This window comes from Misgurnus anguillicaudatus, chromosome 10 (genome assembly GCF_027580225.2).
Source record: "Misgurnus anguillicaudatus chromosome 10, ASM2758022v2, whole genome shotgun sequence".
Taxonomy (NCBI): Eukaryota; Metazoa; Chordata; class Actinopteri; order Cypriniformes; family Cobitidae; genus Misgurnus; species Misgurnus anguillicaudatus.
In genome coordinates this window covers 31,529,884-31,543,232 of record NC_073346.2, presented here as the reverse complement: position 1 = coordinate 31,543,232, position 13,349 = coordinate 31,529,884, and the positions used below count along the sequence as shown (strand labels likewise).

Genomic DNA, 13,349 nt, shown 5'->3' with positions numbered 1-13,349 from the left:
TTAATAATCAAAGATGTATGATGAAGTACTATTTTCAGTGTTCAAGTAACTCTCTATCAGTGTTTTAATATTGACTCTACTTAAGTGTAATTAACTCTAATGGGTGTTTTAAAGGCAGTGTTTGGAGTTAATTCTTTAACACTATCAGAGTAAAATGATCAACACCAAGGTGGAGTAAAATCTTTAACACTAGTTGGAGTGTTATTTTAACTCTGGGCAGTGAGAATTATATAAACACTGGTATAGTGTTGAAATCAACTCTCATAGAGTTAAATTAACACTGGTGGTTTTGCTGTGTATTTACTTTCCACTTTATGCATTTACATAAACATACATTAATTTAAAAATTAATTTTTCAATGCTGAAGATGAAGTAGACTGCACAAGCGCTATAGTGACATCTTCTATCTCAAAGACTTTCTCACCTTCCATCATTATCTTCAGGATTGAATCTGCACCCAAAGGGCTTCCTTTTATATATATAGAACTGGGTTGGGTGTATTTGGTACCTAAACAAGAAAGTGATAATGTTATACAAAGCTCCTACTTGGATTTAATATTATAAACAAATATTATTTTTAACTTTAAAAACATTCCAACTTCCCAGTTCAGATGCTTTTTTAGGAATTTTTACCTGTCACAATCAGTGGCGGCCGGTGACTTTTGAGGGTGCACGATGCGAAGCTCGCCATGTGTGTGGTTCGTCCTTTCAAAATATGTGTTCGGCGCGTCATGTGAACCATGTGCACCATGCATCTTGTCAAAATAAGTTCATGCTGCCCATGCATCTAAGAGGTTTATGATAAAAGTGTGTAATAAGTTTACTGTTAAAGGTGCAGTGTGTAATTTTTAGAAGGATCTCTTGACAGAAATGCAAAATAATATACAAAACTATATTATCAGGGGTGTATAAAGACCTTTCATAATGAACAGTTATGTCATTATTACCTTAGAATGAGACGTTTTTATCTACATACATGAGAGTCCCCTTACATGGAAGTCGCCATTTTGTGCCACCATGCTTCTACAGAAGCCCTCAACGGACAAACTTTTTTTATTAAGTTGTCTCCGACGATGACATGTTTGTCTGATGACGGCTACCGTAGCTTCTCTATGTGTTTCAAAAGCGAGGGGTGAGCAGTGGACTGAGCTGTTGGTTGTATTTCACAACATCACCACTAGATGCTGCTAAAATTTACACACTGCACCTTTAAGTTAGTGTCTTGCGAGTATGTGTCTTTTTTATCATATCATTTCGATGCATGTGCAGCAGGCACTTATTTTGACAAGACGCATAATGCACATGGTTTACATGATGGGCTGAACACATATTTGACATAACAAGCAACACACATGACACTCCGAACACATATTATTAATTAACGCCCCTCGGAAGAGAAGTCACCAGCCGCCACTGGTCACAATGCAATACCGGCTTTAAAAAGTTGATATTAAAAGATAGGGTTGAAAAAGGATTATTATAGATTTAAACTCTTAAAAGATAAACTTAGCCACATACGCTCACCTGATTAATGACATAAAGGAATCTTGGGCTCTCCTTGAAAAGAAATGGAAGCAACATGGTAGCAGCAGCAGCCATTGAGAGACCTTTAATAAAAATTATGAAATTGCATCTGACATATTGTTTCATTGTTTATTGTCATTCTTAGTTTAACATGCTACATTACCTCTGTGTGCCAAATCAATGTAGGCTTGTTTTGCTTCATCCAGTTCGGTACAGATATGCACTCCAAAATGTCTTCTGTGGCACTCATTAATCACTTTCTGTGCCACCAGACCTAGATTCTTCAGCATGTTTCTTTCAATGTCTGTGTCAAGTATGCTTTGGACCTCAAATGCAAGCTGTAAGAATCCAATATAATGAAAATATTAACAGATACAATAATTCTTTTTTTGCTTTTTAAATTTGAACAATATTCTACTCACAACTGAAGGGACTTTAAGGGCTGGATAGGGATTTAGTCCTCTCAGTCATTGTCTATGCCATGCAGTCCTCTAAAAAGTTTAATATTTGGTGTTTTTTCAAGCATTCTTGTTTTCACTTTTTCAAAGTGCACCCCAATGCTGTAATCATCTTCCCCTGCTCAGACTTTCCACAAATGTATGCATTTTTAACTTTACTGATTTTCAGTGGCGGCCGGTGACTTCTTTTTTTGAGAGCCCTCAATGCGAAGTTCGTCACAATACGTATGTAGCCCGTGATGTGTGTGGTTCCTTTTTCAAAATATGTGTTCTGCGCTATGAGAGATCCTGTGTGCATCACGTGTCTTGTCAAAATAAGTGCCTGCTGCAAACGTGTCTAAAGGGTTTATGATAAAAGAGACACTCGCTATTGCCAGATACTCGCATAATCTCATGCGTAATCAGAATTTACTGTTGAGGGAGTGTCTTGTGTGTATTTTGTGAACGTGAGCATCTCTTTTATCATAAATGGTTTTGACAGGCACTTACTTTGACAAAACATGGATGCACATGGTTCATATGACGCAACCAACACATATTTTGAAAACGCAAGCAACACACATGACACTCCGAAGACTTTTTTTGGAATTAGCGCCCCTCGGATGAGCAGTCACGAGCCGCCACTGCTGCTTTTACTGAATCTTGAAGATCAGTCTCTTTGTGACAATTACCTCTTTCTATACTGTACATGTCTTGGTTTTCCTCAGTCTTATAAAATAAAAAACACAAAGCATTTTAAAATTATAATTGTCCATTAAGGTGTCACTTTGTCTGACATGCTTTACCTCTGCACTGGTTATCTGTTGGACTTTTGATGAAATCTTGTGGTTCCATTCTCTTACCAGTCTCTCAAGAACTGGTACAGTATTTGGTGACAAGGGATAATCACACCTTGTTTAATTGGTAACTTGTTGGATACCTGAAAATGGAAGATATATAAGTTCAGATGCAAAACCCTCTAAGTGTGCCTTGTACATGCTTTCTTTTAGCGTTTTTTATCAGACTCTTAATGGATTCTGTCAACAAACTGTTGTTTCTAAATAGCCTGAGGCAGAAGTATTTGATGAACATGTAATACTTGCCTGGAGCATTTGATGAAAAGTTGACATAACTTATACAATTTTATATTAAAGTGTACTATATTTTTTTAAGTTAAAGTAACAAAAATATATATATGTTAATTCGACAAAAATGCTGCATATTTTTTATAGTGTAAAGTAATTAGATGTAAAACACTTACTCATGACTGATGTGTGTAGTCTTGGTAGGTATTTCAGTCTTTATTTGTTTCTGTGTAGTCTAATGAATTTGACTTGATCCTTTATTTTAGGAAAACATTTAGCTCATATTCTCAGTTAGGTTAATTAACGTATCCCCATCAATTTCATTCTCTAAAACAAGGAGTAGAATATGATAATTTTAACAAAATTGCATTCTGAATTATATATTGCAGCAAACATACATTTTAACCTAATCTATAGGAAATTAAGGTTCTGTTTATTTTTCCACAACTATTTAATCCACGTGTGAATTCAAATTTTGGGCTATTTTGGTGATAAAGGCCAATATGTCTGTTTATAGAAAATGTTTGTTTGCTGCATATGACACAGTTAAAAAGAGTAGGCATTCCTGTGAGATCAACCTTGAAATAATTAGGAAATTAGGATAAATTTGTGGAAACTTTTTCCAGTCAACCAGTCACATCTTGAGTAGTCCATTGAATAACTTCTGTGCTCATATTTGTTTCAGTCCCTAGAAAAATAATTGCAGTTTAGAGGAGAATGATATCACATAACAGTTCATTTGCAAAAATAAATATACATTTATATACTATTAATAATGTATTTACAGCACTATATCAAAAATAGGTTACATCACATTTGTGATTCGGAACTGAAGATTCCCATTATTTCTAGACATCCGGTCTTAGATCTTCAAAAACACTCAAAATATGCAGCCCACGCTTTAATATTAACATAAGGCTACATAACGTTAATGTTATCTTCAATTTTTTATAAAGTGAATAGTAAAATTGTTAGGTTTTACCTCAGATAGGTGCGCTGTTCCTCTCAGTCCCTGTGCTCGCGCTGCAACGGTTGTAACGGTTTTTGGGCGTGAAACCTTGCGCGTGTATGCGCGACTGCGGCTGCTGGAATTATGTCGTGAACATTAATTACGTCATGGTGCTGATAGGTCTCGGTTTCATTGACTTACAAACGTTTGCTGCCAGCTAAACATATTGTTTCATTGGATGTGGCCATTGTTAAAAGATTATGTTCTGGCCAGCACTGTATCTTATTTATTTTATTATGCATGCATTAAATAAGTTCTGAATGACACTTGGAGATTTTCTTTTAGTGTGTGTTATAGGTACCTGTCGCAAACCTTCTATTCAGTTCATTTGAATAAACCCAAATGAAGCTTAGGCTATACAGTATGTCTATGCATTGTACATAACAGTAGGCTACTGCACACACACGCGCACGCAACCACACACACACACGCACGCAACCACACACACACACACACACACTCTCTCTCTCTCTCTCTCTCTCTCTCTCTCTCTCTCTTTGTTAATGTTTGTTAATGTTAATTAAGGATATTATTATTATTATTATTATTATTATTATTATTATTAGTCTATACAATTATAAAATCTTAACAGTCCGACTCCATTTGAGAAAAGGTTCATAAAGGAACCTTCACAAAAGGTCAGTTCTAAAATGAACTCTTTGGCTACAACAAAGGTTCTAAAAAGAACTGTCCAAATAACCAAGGGTTATTCATAGAACCTGTAAGTTCAACTTTGAACCTTTATAATTACTACAAGTTCATATTTGAACTTTTAGGTTCTTTTTTTAACTCTAAAGGTTCAATGTCTTCTAAGAGTAGTAAAATCAGTTCGCAGGCTATGAAACGGCACCAGAAGTGATCTAGGATGGCTTCTTTTCACACTGTTCTTCAAGGTTATCACACATCACAGTTAAATTTTCACATAAATCAAAGTGTATCCTCTTGAAACAGACCAGGGACATTCTTACACCGACCTTAACCGTGCCAGACCTGGATCATGCATTAGACATCTGCTAACGCTAAACCAAGACCAGAGAACAGAACCTTCAGAAATAACTTTTTAAGAGTGTCAGGTTGAACAGAAGTCAATGAACATAGCTCTTAGTATTCTGTTATAACATTTACAGGAACAGTTTTTGAGTGACAGCAGGAATTGACAGCTGTGATTGATTGTGAAAACATTGATCGATGCGTAATGCGCCTTCACAAATTTTTGCACACGTTTTTTTAAAAGCATCCACAAATGAAACAGAACACAGAGTCCTTTTAACCATTTTCTTTAACACCACCAAATAGTTTCCGATATAAAATCTGATTGGATAATTCACGTTCAAAGCTGCTGTAAAGTAACTAAAATAACCACACCTGTGCCTGCACATCAGTTGACTGCTATTATTGTACAAATTATTATTGTGCAAAACTTTCTACAAGTCAAAATTGACAATTCTTATTTTTTAATGTAATATTGCAGTGTTGAAGGCAGAGGGCACGATTTCTGAAAAACGCTTTGTAAAAGGGAGTTGGGCCAACTACCAAAACACACTTGTAGCCAATCAGCAGTAAGGTGCGTGTCTACTAAACGACATTTAGCTTGTTTACATGCACACCAATAATGCGATTATTTCCAATAATGCGAGTAAGGACTTAATCGCAGTAAGATGTTTACATGACTGGAGCTAACCTCTTCACTCCGGTTTACATGCAGTTTTTATTTTCGGATTATTCACACATAGCCCAACGCAGAGCACAAATGATGAACTCACATATATGGTCCACTGTTTTAATATACTTACGTTAAATTTTGGCACATGATGAACGATGAACCATTGACAGCCAATCAAATCTATTTTAACTTGAAGTGCACGCGCACTTAAATGCAGTAAAGCTCATTCATTGCTGAGGTCTATACATAAAATTACCTCAGGAATCCAGTGCTGATGCAGTTGCTGTGAAATTCATACTTAATGCTTTTTCTACCACACTGACTACGCCAAAAGGTAAGATATTATACACAAACTACTGCATTCATTGTTTAGTTACGCGAAACGCAGTTGAGGACATCTGCTGGTTTCCCGCTGTGTAAATGCAACAAGAACAGCATATTCAGTGACATGTAAACAATTGCAAAAAAGTTTTTATTACAAGAAATATCCAATATTAGGTAATGCCACGCTGGTTGAGCGAATTAGCATGAAGTTATCATTATGATGTGGGCACTAATATATTTATCGTTGTAATTATTGTTATAATGTCCCTAAATGGTTTAATACACTGATGTTGTGTTATTTGAGCTATTTCTGAATGTAGACAGACTGCTGACAACGAGTCGTGTTGGCGGAGTTCATGTAAAACTTCCTATGTCAAGTTTAAAACGAATTTGTGCTTAAGGTGCGTGACTAAAACACACACGCACTTCAGGTAGTGCGGTATAAATGCGATTAAAGTGTTTACATGGACGCATGCTGTGATTAAAAACGACGTACGCCACCTCTTTTAATGCGATACTTACTGCGATTATGAGCTTAATCGCATTATTTTTATCGAATTATTGCGTTTACATGAGGTAAAGTATAATCGCAGTATTGACAAAAACCCATTATAATCGCAATTTTGGTGTGCATGTAAACGAGCTCATTGTTGCCTGGGTTGCGTATGTGTGGGGCAGGTCTATTAAAAGAAGGTCCAGATTCTATTTCAAATGTTAACATTGGCCTTCAGAGATCATGGACCCTGCCTTTAATTATAAAAAATATGTTTTTTTATCCATCTGCTTTCATAAACTTATCAAAATCTTGCAGCATATCCGATAACCCCGCCCCCTCCAACAGTAAGTTTGCTGCAGGTTCTATTTCTGTATGAAACGCCTACTTTTCTATATCCAATCAATTCCCAATGGAAAACACAAGCCACACCCACTATTTCCTCATGGGATATTCCGTTTCACTCGGAAATACGTCACAATGCGTAAATACAGTACAGTCGATCGCGACTTCAAGTTCACGGACACTTAAAAGTATAATTAACTTTTTTCTTGGCAGAAGAATTGTTTGTTTTATTATATTTTTTTATATGTTGCTGTTGCTGCCAATTGTAACTTGTTCTACTCGCACTCACTACCGAGCAGGCCTTGACCTAGACTAGTAGAGCACCTCTTGAGGTCGGGAAGTGAAACTAAAAGTATAGTTCAGTTTTTACTAGGGATGCACGGAAAGGAAACTTCTTGGCCGAAGCAAATGAAAAACTCACTCTAAGGCCGAAAACTGAACAACAACCAAAAAAAATTCCAGCAGTCATTATAGGGCCTTTTACACCGGTCACTTCTCTGATCAGATAGCTATAGATAGACTTGTTAAAACTGTTCCATTTACATTCCAACACATAAATGAGTCTTGGCTAATCCGATCTTTTACTCTTGTGGAAAATGCAAGTAACCTATCTATTGCAGCGGACACGCGCCTGCGTGCACGGTCCAGCACGAGCAAAGAGAGAGAGAGGGAAAAGCCCTCAACAAAGCGGTCTAACAAAAAGCTTTTTGTTAATAGACGTTTATTTCTCGTTCAATATAAGCGTGTTTATCATTGTAGGACTTTACTGGTTTTAAGAAGTTTTTATTACATACTGCTGATGCTCTTCGTCGTTCTATGACATGAGACGAAGAGCCAAAGTCTCTCGTTCTCTGTGCTTGTGCATTCAGCAGAAAAATACCTGGGATCGCCGCCACCGTGTCTTTCTCATACGCTGCATGGTGTTCAGGATGTCTTGATTTTACAAGATAAAGGAAACTTGTAGTGCTGTATGTTTTCGCGTCTTTCTCTGACACTTTAAAATGCTTTTACCAACATGTTTGCTGCATTTGCACGTCTCTCACTCCGCCTTGGTTACTATTTGATCGCATCTTTAAAGACCTTAATTCGGCCTCTTTACTTGTTCGGCCGAACTCCGAAAATTATTTTTTGCTATGTTCCGTTGAATAATTTCGGTTGCCGAACATTTGGTGCATCCCTAATTTTTACCGAGGGGCAACCTCGCGATCTCTCTGATGAAGCCAATAAGGAAGTGACTTAAACTGCAATTCATCGACTGGCCACTTGAGGCTGGCTCCAAAAGGGAGTCAATTCCCATAGACCCCCATGTTTAAAATGGCCAACTTTACAGTAGAAAATAATATGTTTACAGCCTGGTACAAAGACAGTTTTTGGTCTGTATAGCTAAGTTTGCCCTTTCATGACAACTATGAGGGGTGTGAATTTTTTTGTAACTCCTCTGTTTAAATTATATTAAGCTTTAAATTTCTGCATAATTAGGGCGTGGTCACTTGAGTGAGGGGTGAACAACTACTGCGGTCACTAGAATCGAACTAGGCGGGTGTTTTTAACAAGTGATTTTAGAATTTTAAGTAATAGTTGGACGCCGTTTTGTATATAAATCCACTTAAATCGTAATGTCAGTGGGAACTATATCTTCTTCCGCTGTATCACCGCGTTCGCTCATTCAGTCCCATCTCCTTCCGCTGCGTTCATTCGCTCAGTCACTACCAGCACACAGTGCAAGCAGGTTTAAAAATGGGTTTAAGTGCATTGTTGCGGTCAGTTAATAATGCGAAGCCTCGTGTGACATTGAACAACAAAAAAATACGCCATTTTGGTAATACCACAAATATGACAAAGCATCAAAAAGCAAAATATCTTAGAGAGCACGACGAAGTGCAGCCTCACTGTCATCCCTGGTTTGATTTTCAGTGGATTCGAGTTTACTGACTTTTATCAGGGTTTTATTTTATTTTCAAAAGCAGTAGATTTTATCAGTATAAAAAAAGAGGCTCAAGAGGAAAATGTTAATGTCAGCATTTAATTGTTTTATCTCCAAAAAGTATAAAGGGAAGAAATCTTGTAATAATGTTCAGTGCAAAAAGTTGTCATGTCTATTTTATTTGATATTATTAATGATGGCTATCAAAAGACCCCATAAAATCACTTTAATAAACTTTAATAGATAAAAAAATTTCATAGAAGTATCGGAATCGGTATTGGTATCGGTGATTCTTGTCTTACTTGGTATCGGATCCACAAGAAAATAACTGGTATCGCCCATCACTAGCAACAATGGATTTTTGTTACTGAGCATACTTTGTATGCGTAGGTCACGCATGCGCATACCGGAAAATGTAGTATGTGCCCTGCAGATTCATTGCATTTTGTCACAATGTGCATGCGTCGAACATCTGTGTACACGTACGAGTCAAATAAACTATGGCTGTGCGTTCAACCGTACGCATATGTTCACGTACATGTAAAAAACAAACTGTACTCCGGGCTTGAGGTTTACTTTCTGCACAGCTTACACTCACTAACTGGCCTCCGTTACACAACCATGGTAAAATCCTAATAATGCATGTGCTCTTTTGGGTTAATAATATATGCCCTTGGCATGATTGTGTGTGTCAAAATGAAGGATGACTGTAGGAAGTCTATATTCTTCTCTCTCTCTCTCCCTACCTCTCTCTCTCTCTCTCTCAAATCAGCTAATGGCTCTAGCAGTTCTGTCTGCACAGGATGGCTGTGAAAATACCTTAATTTGTACAATAACAAGAAACCTGAGGACAGTGGGGAAATTCACCACGTTGAAAACTGAGCTCAGTTTAGCCGCAGTATCAGCGTTGCCAACCACTTGAGGAAAATGGGGGCTCTTTTCCTCGGTTCGTGCTTTCTTGCATTATGGCTTCACCACAAATGATAAAAAAACGACATATTGTATTGGATCAGGCCAAGCTGGGGGAAGTTGTTTGTCTTGACTGCTAATTGCTGCGGAGGACTGTCTGTGGGGTTTGTATGATCATTATTGGTGCTCTGGGCTGGTGTATAGATGTAGTCTCTGTACTGCTCCTATGGGCAGGAGCATTCCAGCCTCTTGCTTTGTTTTTGCTGAGCCAATTAGCGAGCACGATAACATCTGGTGCAAGAGGACAATGCGACTCCGTTCACATCCCCTAAGTGAGTGTCTCTCTCTGAAGCAGTGAGGGCTTGAGCAGGCATGCCGGGAAACTGGAGAAGGAACAGCATATGGACCCAGCTACTTTGAAACAGCTGAATGACTTTCACTTTTTCTCTGTTTCTCTCTCTCTCTCTCTTGCTTCACTTGTGTGTGTGTGTGTTTTGAGATAGGATGAGGTACAGAGAACCTCATTTTGTCTCTGAACACACACACGTAAACACACTTGACAGAAACGCACACCGCCTGACTAAACAGGATTACTGGGAGATTTGAAAGGGGCATGGAGAGATGACGGAGGATAGCACAGATGAGATTGAAATGCTTTTTAGTTTGTAAATGCGAGAGGACATGGGGGTTTTAACGAAACCAATTGTGCCGTGACTGAGCTTCCAAAGAGAGTGGAAATAAGGCAGTTTTTACTTCGATAGCTTGGCCCGAACCTTATTTCAGTAGTCATTTTTTGCCTCATTTGAAAGCTTGTGAAAAGAATGCGCTTCAAATACAGTTAAAGTCAGTGTAAAGTCCAATATTAAATGTGTTCTCAGTTTGTCACACCACAAAAAATGTGTTATTAAAGGGATAGTTCACCCAAAAATGAAAAAAATATGTCGTTGATGCCTCGCCCTCGTGTCGTTCCAAACTCGTAAGACCTCCGTTCATCTTTGAAACACAGTTAAAGATGTTTATATTTAGTCGGATAGCTTGTTGACCCTTCATTGTAAATCTATGTACGGTATACTGTCCATGTCCAGAAAGGTAATAAAACCATCATCAAAGTAGTCCATGTGACATCAGTGAGTCAGTTAGAATGTGTTGAAGCATTGAAAATACATTTTGGTCTAAAAATAACGACTTAATTCAGTCTTCTCTTCCACGTCTGTTTGGAAGCACATGTGCGAGACTAAATTCACGTGACTGCAGTGACACGGATGACGTGTTATCCTCAGAAATGTTTGCGTGCGTCTCCCTCATACTGTAAACTAAGCCCGGGCACACAAAACAAAACAGCTGGGGCGCACCAGATAACACGTCAGCCGCGTCACTGCAGTTATGTCACTTTAGTCTTGCGCAGAGAAGACAATGCTGAATAAAGTGGTAATTTATTTTGTAAAATTTGAACCAAAATGTATTATATGATGCTTTGACACATTGTAACTGACCCACTGATGTCACATGGACTACTTTGATGTTTTTATTACCTTTTTAAACATGAACATTATACTGTACATAGATTTTCGATGAAGGGTCAACAAGCTCTCAAACTAAATATAAAACATCTTAAACTGTGTTTCGAAGATGAACAGAGGTCTTACAAGATTGGAATGACATAAGGGTGAGTCATTAATGACATTATTTTCATTTTTGGGTGAACTATCCCAAATTTGAATGATGAAAAAGTAAATAAAATAAGTTACCAAAATCTTCAAAAAATTGGCAGGAATTATCTGCTCTCGTATGGTGGGGGGGCATGTGAGTCCATGAAACCACGCAAAATTACGGGAAAACTACTGTCTCTCTCAACTTTTATATACCGCTACAACCTGAATGGATGCTCGCAATTGTGTCACAATTGGGGGGGACATCCTCTGTGGCTCTTTGCATCATCGAGCCAGCATTTTAACCATGCCCAAGTAATCCTGGACTCAGAAATAAGGAAAATCTGCTTAACGGTGTAACTCCATAATTCAGTACTACATAGTTAACATACTTTGTAACATATTTCATCAATACATTTGTATTTAGAAACAATTGTTAGAAATGACTTTACCCGGCCTTTAAGTCAGAGGCAAACATTGCACCTTAAAACATTTGAGAAACATGCTCTTACTCTAATATACATCAAAAGGTACAAGCAATGATTATATTATGTGAGTCCCAGAGTCTGCCATTTGTATTCAGTGGTTGCACTGATATAAAATGAGCGGATATGAATTCGGAAATTTCCAGGAGCGAAACAGCTTAGTTATTTGCGTAATTATAGTACACAGAGAGCCTCTGCCCTGATTAGGCCTCAGACTCTCCTCCCCACACACTCGCTGTCTTTTCCCGGTTATCAATTTGTCGGAGCAGAGCAGCGTTAAACATGCGCAGCTAGCTGGGTAATTTGATCAGATCGGTAATTTGGGAATCAATCACAGATCGGATGAAAAAGGTAAACCGTTACGCCTGTGTGACATGACCGCTGTCGATGAGCTTATTTCGTCACCCACGCCCGAGTGAACAGTAGAATCGTTCTTTACTGACTGAACTAGCTATAGAGCACACTAAGGATGCAATGAAGTTTCTGACTGTAAGGACCTTTGAATGCATTTATGGGACTTAAATTAAGGGTTTTTATATAAGCATAAGCATATAAGCTTTTTGTGCATTCAAAATGTGCAAAAAAGTGTGCAGATATATAACTTAGAACCAGAGGCTGCGTACACACCAGAAGCGATTTTGGGCGAGTAGAGTACATACAAAGTAAATGCAAACTCAAAGACACAAATAGAGGCAAATTTGCATGGACCGATGCTAAGGGCACGATTTGGGTGGTACGATTGCTGTGAACATTCGTTATTCACCTCTTTAGTCTTCTAATATTTTAGTTTAAAATATTTAACTCAAGCAGAAAATTCGCATGACGCGAAATTAAAGAGCCCATATTTTCCATTTCCTTTGATGTGTGTTACTACATAAAGAGGTTCGTTCCAAAACGCAACAAATCTATTTTGACTAACTTCATAAAAATTAGTTTTCTATACCAAGAAAGTGACAAGATGAAAACCACTATTTTCTGTTACAAACTTTCATATAGCATCTTTAGGTTATAATAACATTAAAGATTCAAATCCATAATTTGATTTTCAAAGATTTATTATAAAAACTGATTAATTTTTGTTTAAAATGCTATAAATCTATTGAATCAATATTAGGGATGCACCGATAGGATATTTTTGGACCGATACCGATTTAAACAGACAACTTCTGGCCGATGCCGATACCGATATTACACACTACTAATACAATACTATACAGTTGGTCTATTAGCTAGTTTATTTCTGCATCAAATTATTTGTACTTAAAAATGGATTTAATCTAATTCACATTCAACTGACCAACATAATAAGAGAGGCACAAATTAAGCTAAAACAAATATAATAAGACAGCATTACAACCTTCAAAGGTGGTTTTTGCTATTCAGCATTTATTTTATTAACATCATTAGCTCATTTTTTACATATAATGGATTTCTTTATGCAGTTAAGTAATAAACAATCGGTATCGGCCTTTCTCGTGCTATTGCCGATATGCCGATGGTTT

General features: G+C 37.5%; 1 protein-coding gene and 1 long non-coding RNA gene across 2 annotated transcripts in view; one reads left to right on the top strand and one right to left on the bottom strand.

Moving 5' to 3' along the window:
• rbms3 (RNA binding motif, single stranded interacting protein) overlaps nucleotides 1-13,349 on the top strand; it is a 291,895-nt gene that overhangs the window by 11,672 nt on the left and 266,874 nt on the right. The gene's annotated exons all lie outside the window — the stretch shown is intronic.
• Nucleotides 301-4,320, bottom strand: LOC129433467 (uncharacterized). Its single transcript, XR_012371604.1, has 9 exons — nucleotides 4,029-4,320; nucleotides 3,625-3,734; nucleotides 3,223-3,373; nucleotides 2,768-2,901; nucleotides 2,654-2,690; nucleotides 1,947-2,109; nucleotides 1,688-1,862; nucleotides 1,525-1,607; nucleotides 301-508 (listed from the first exon to the last, which is right to left on the bottom strand). It is a non-coding gene; the product is annotated as an uncharacterized lncRNA (long non-coding RNA).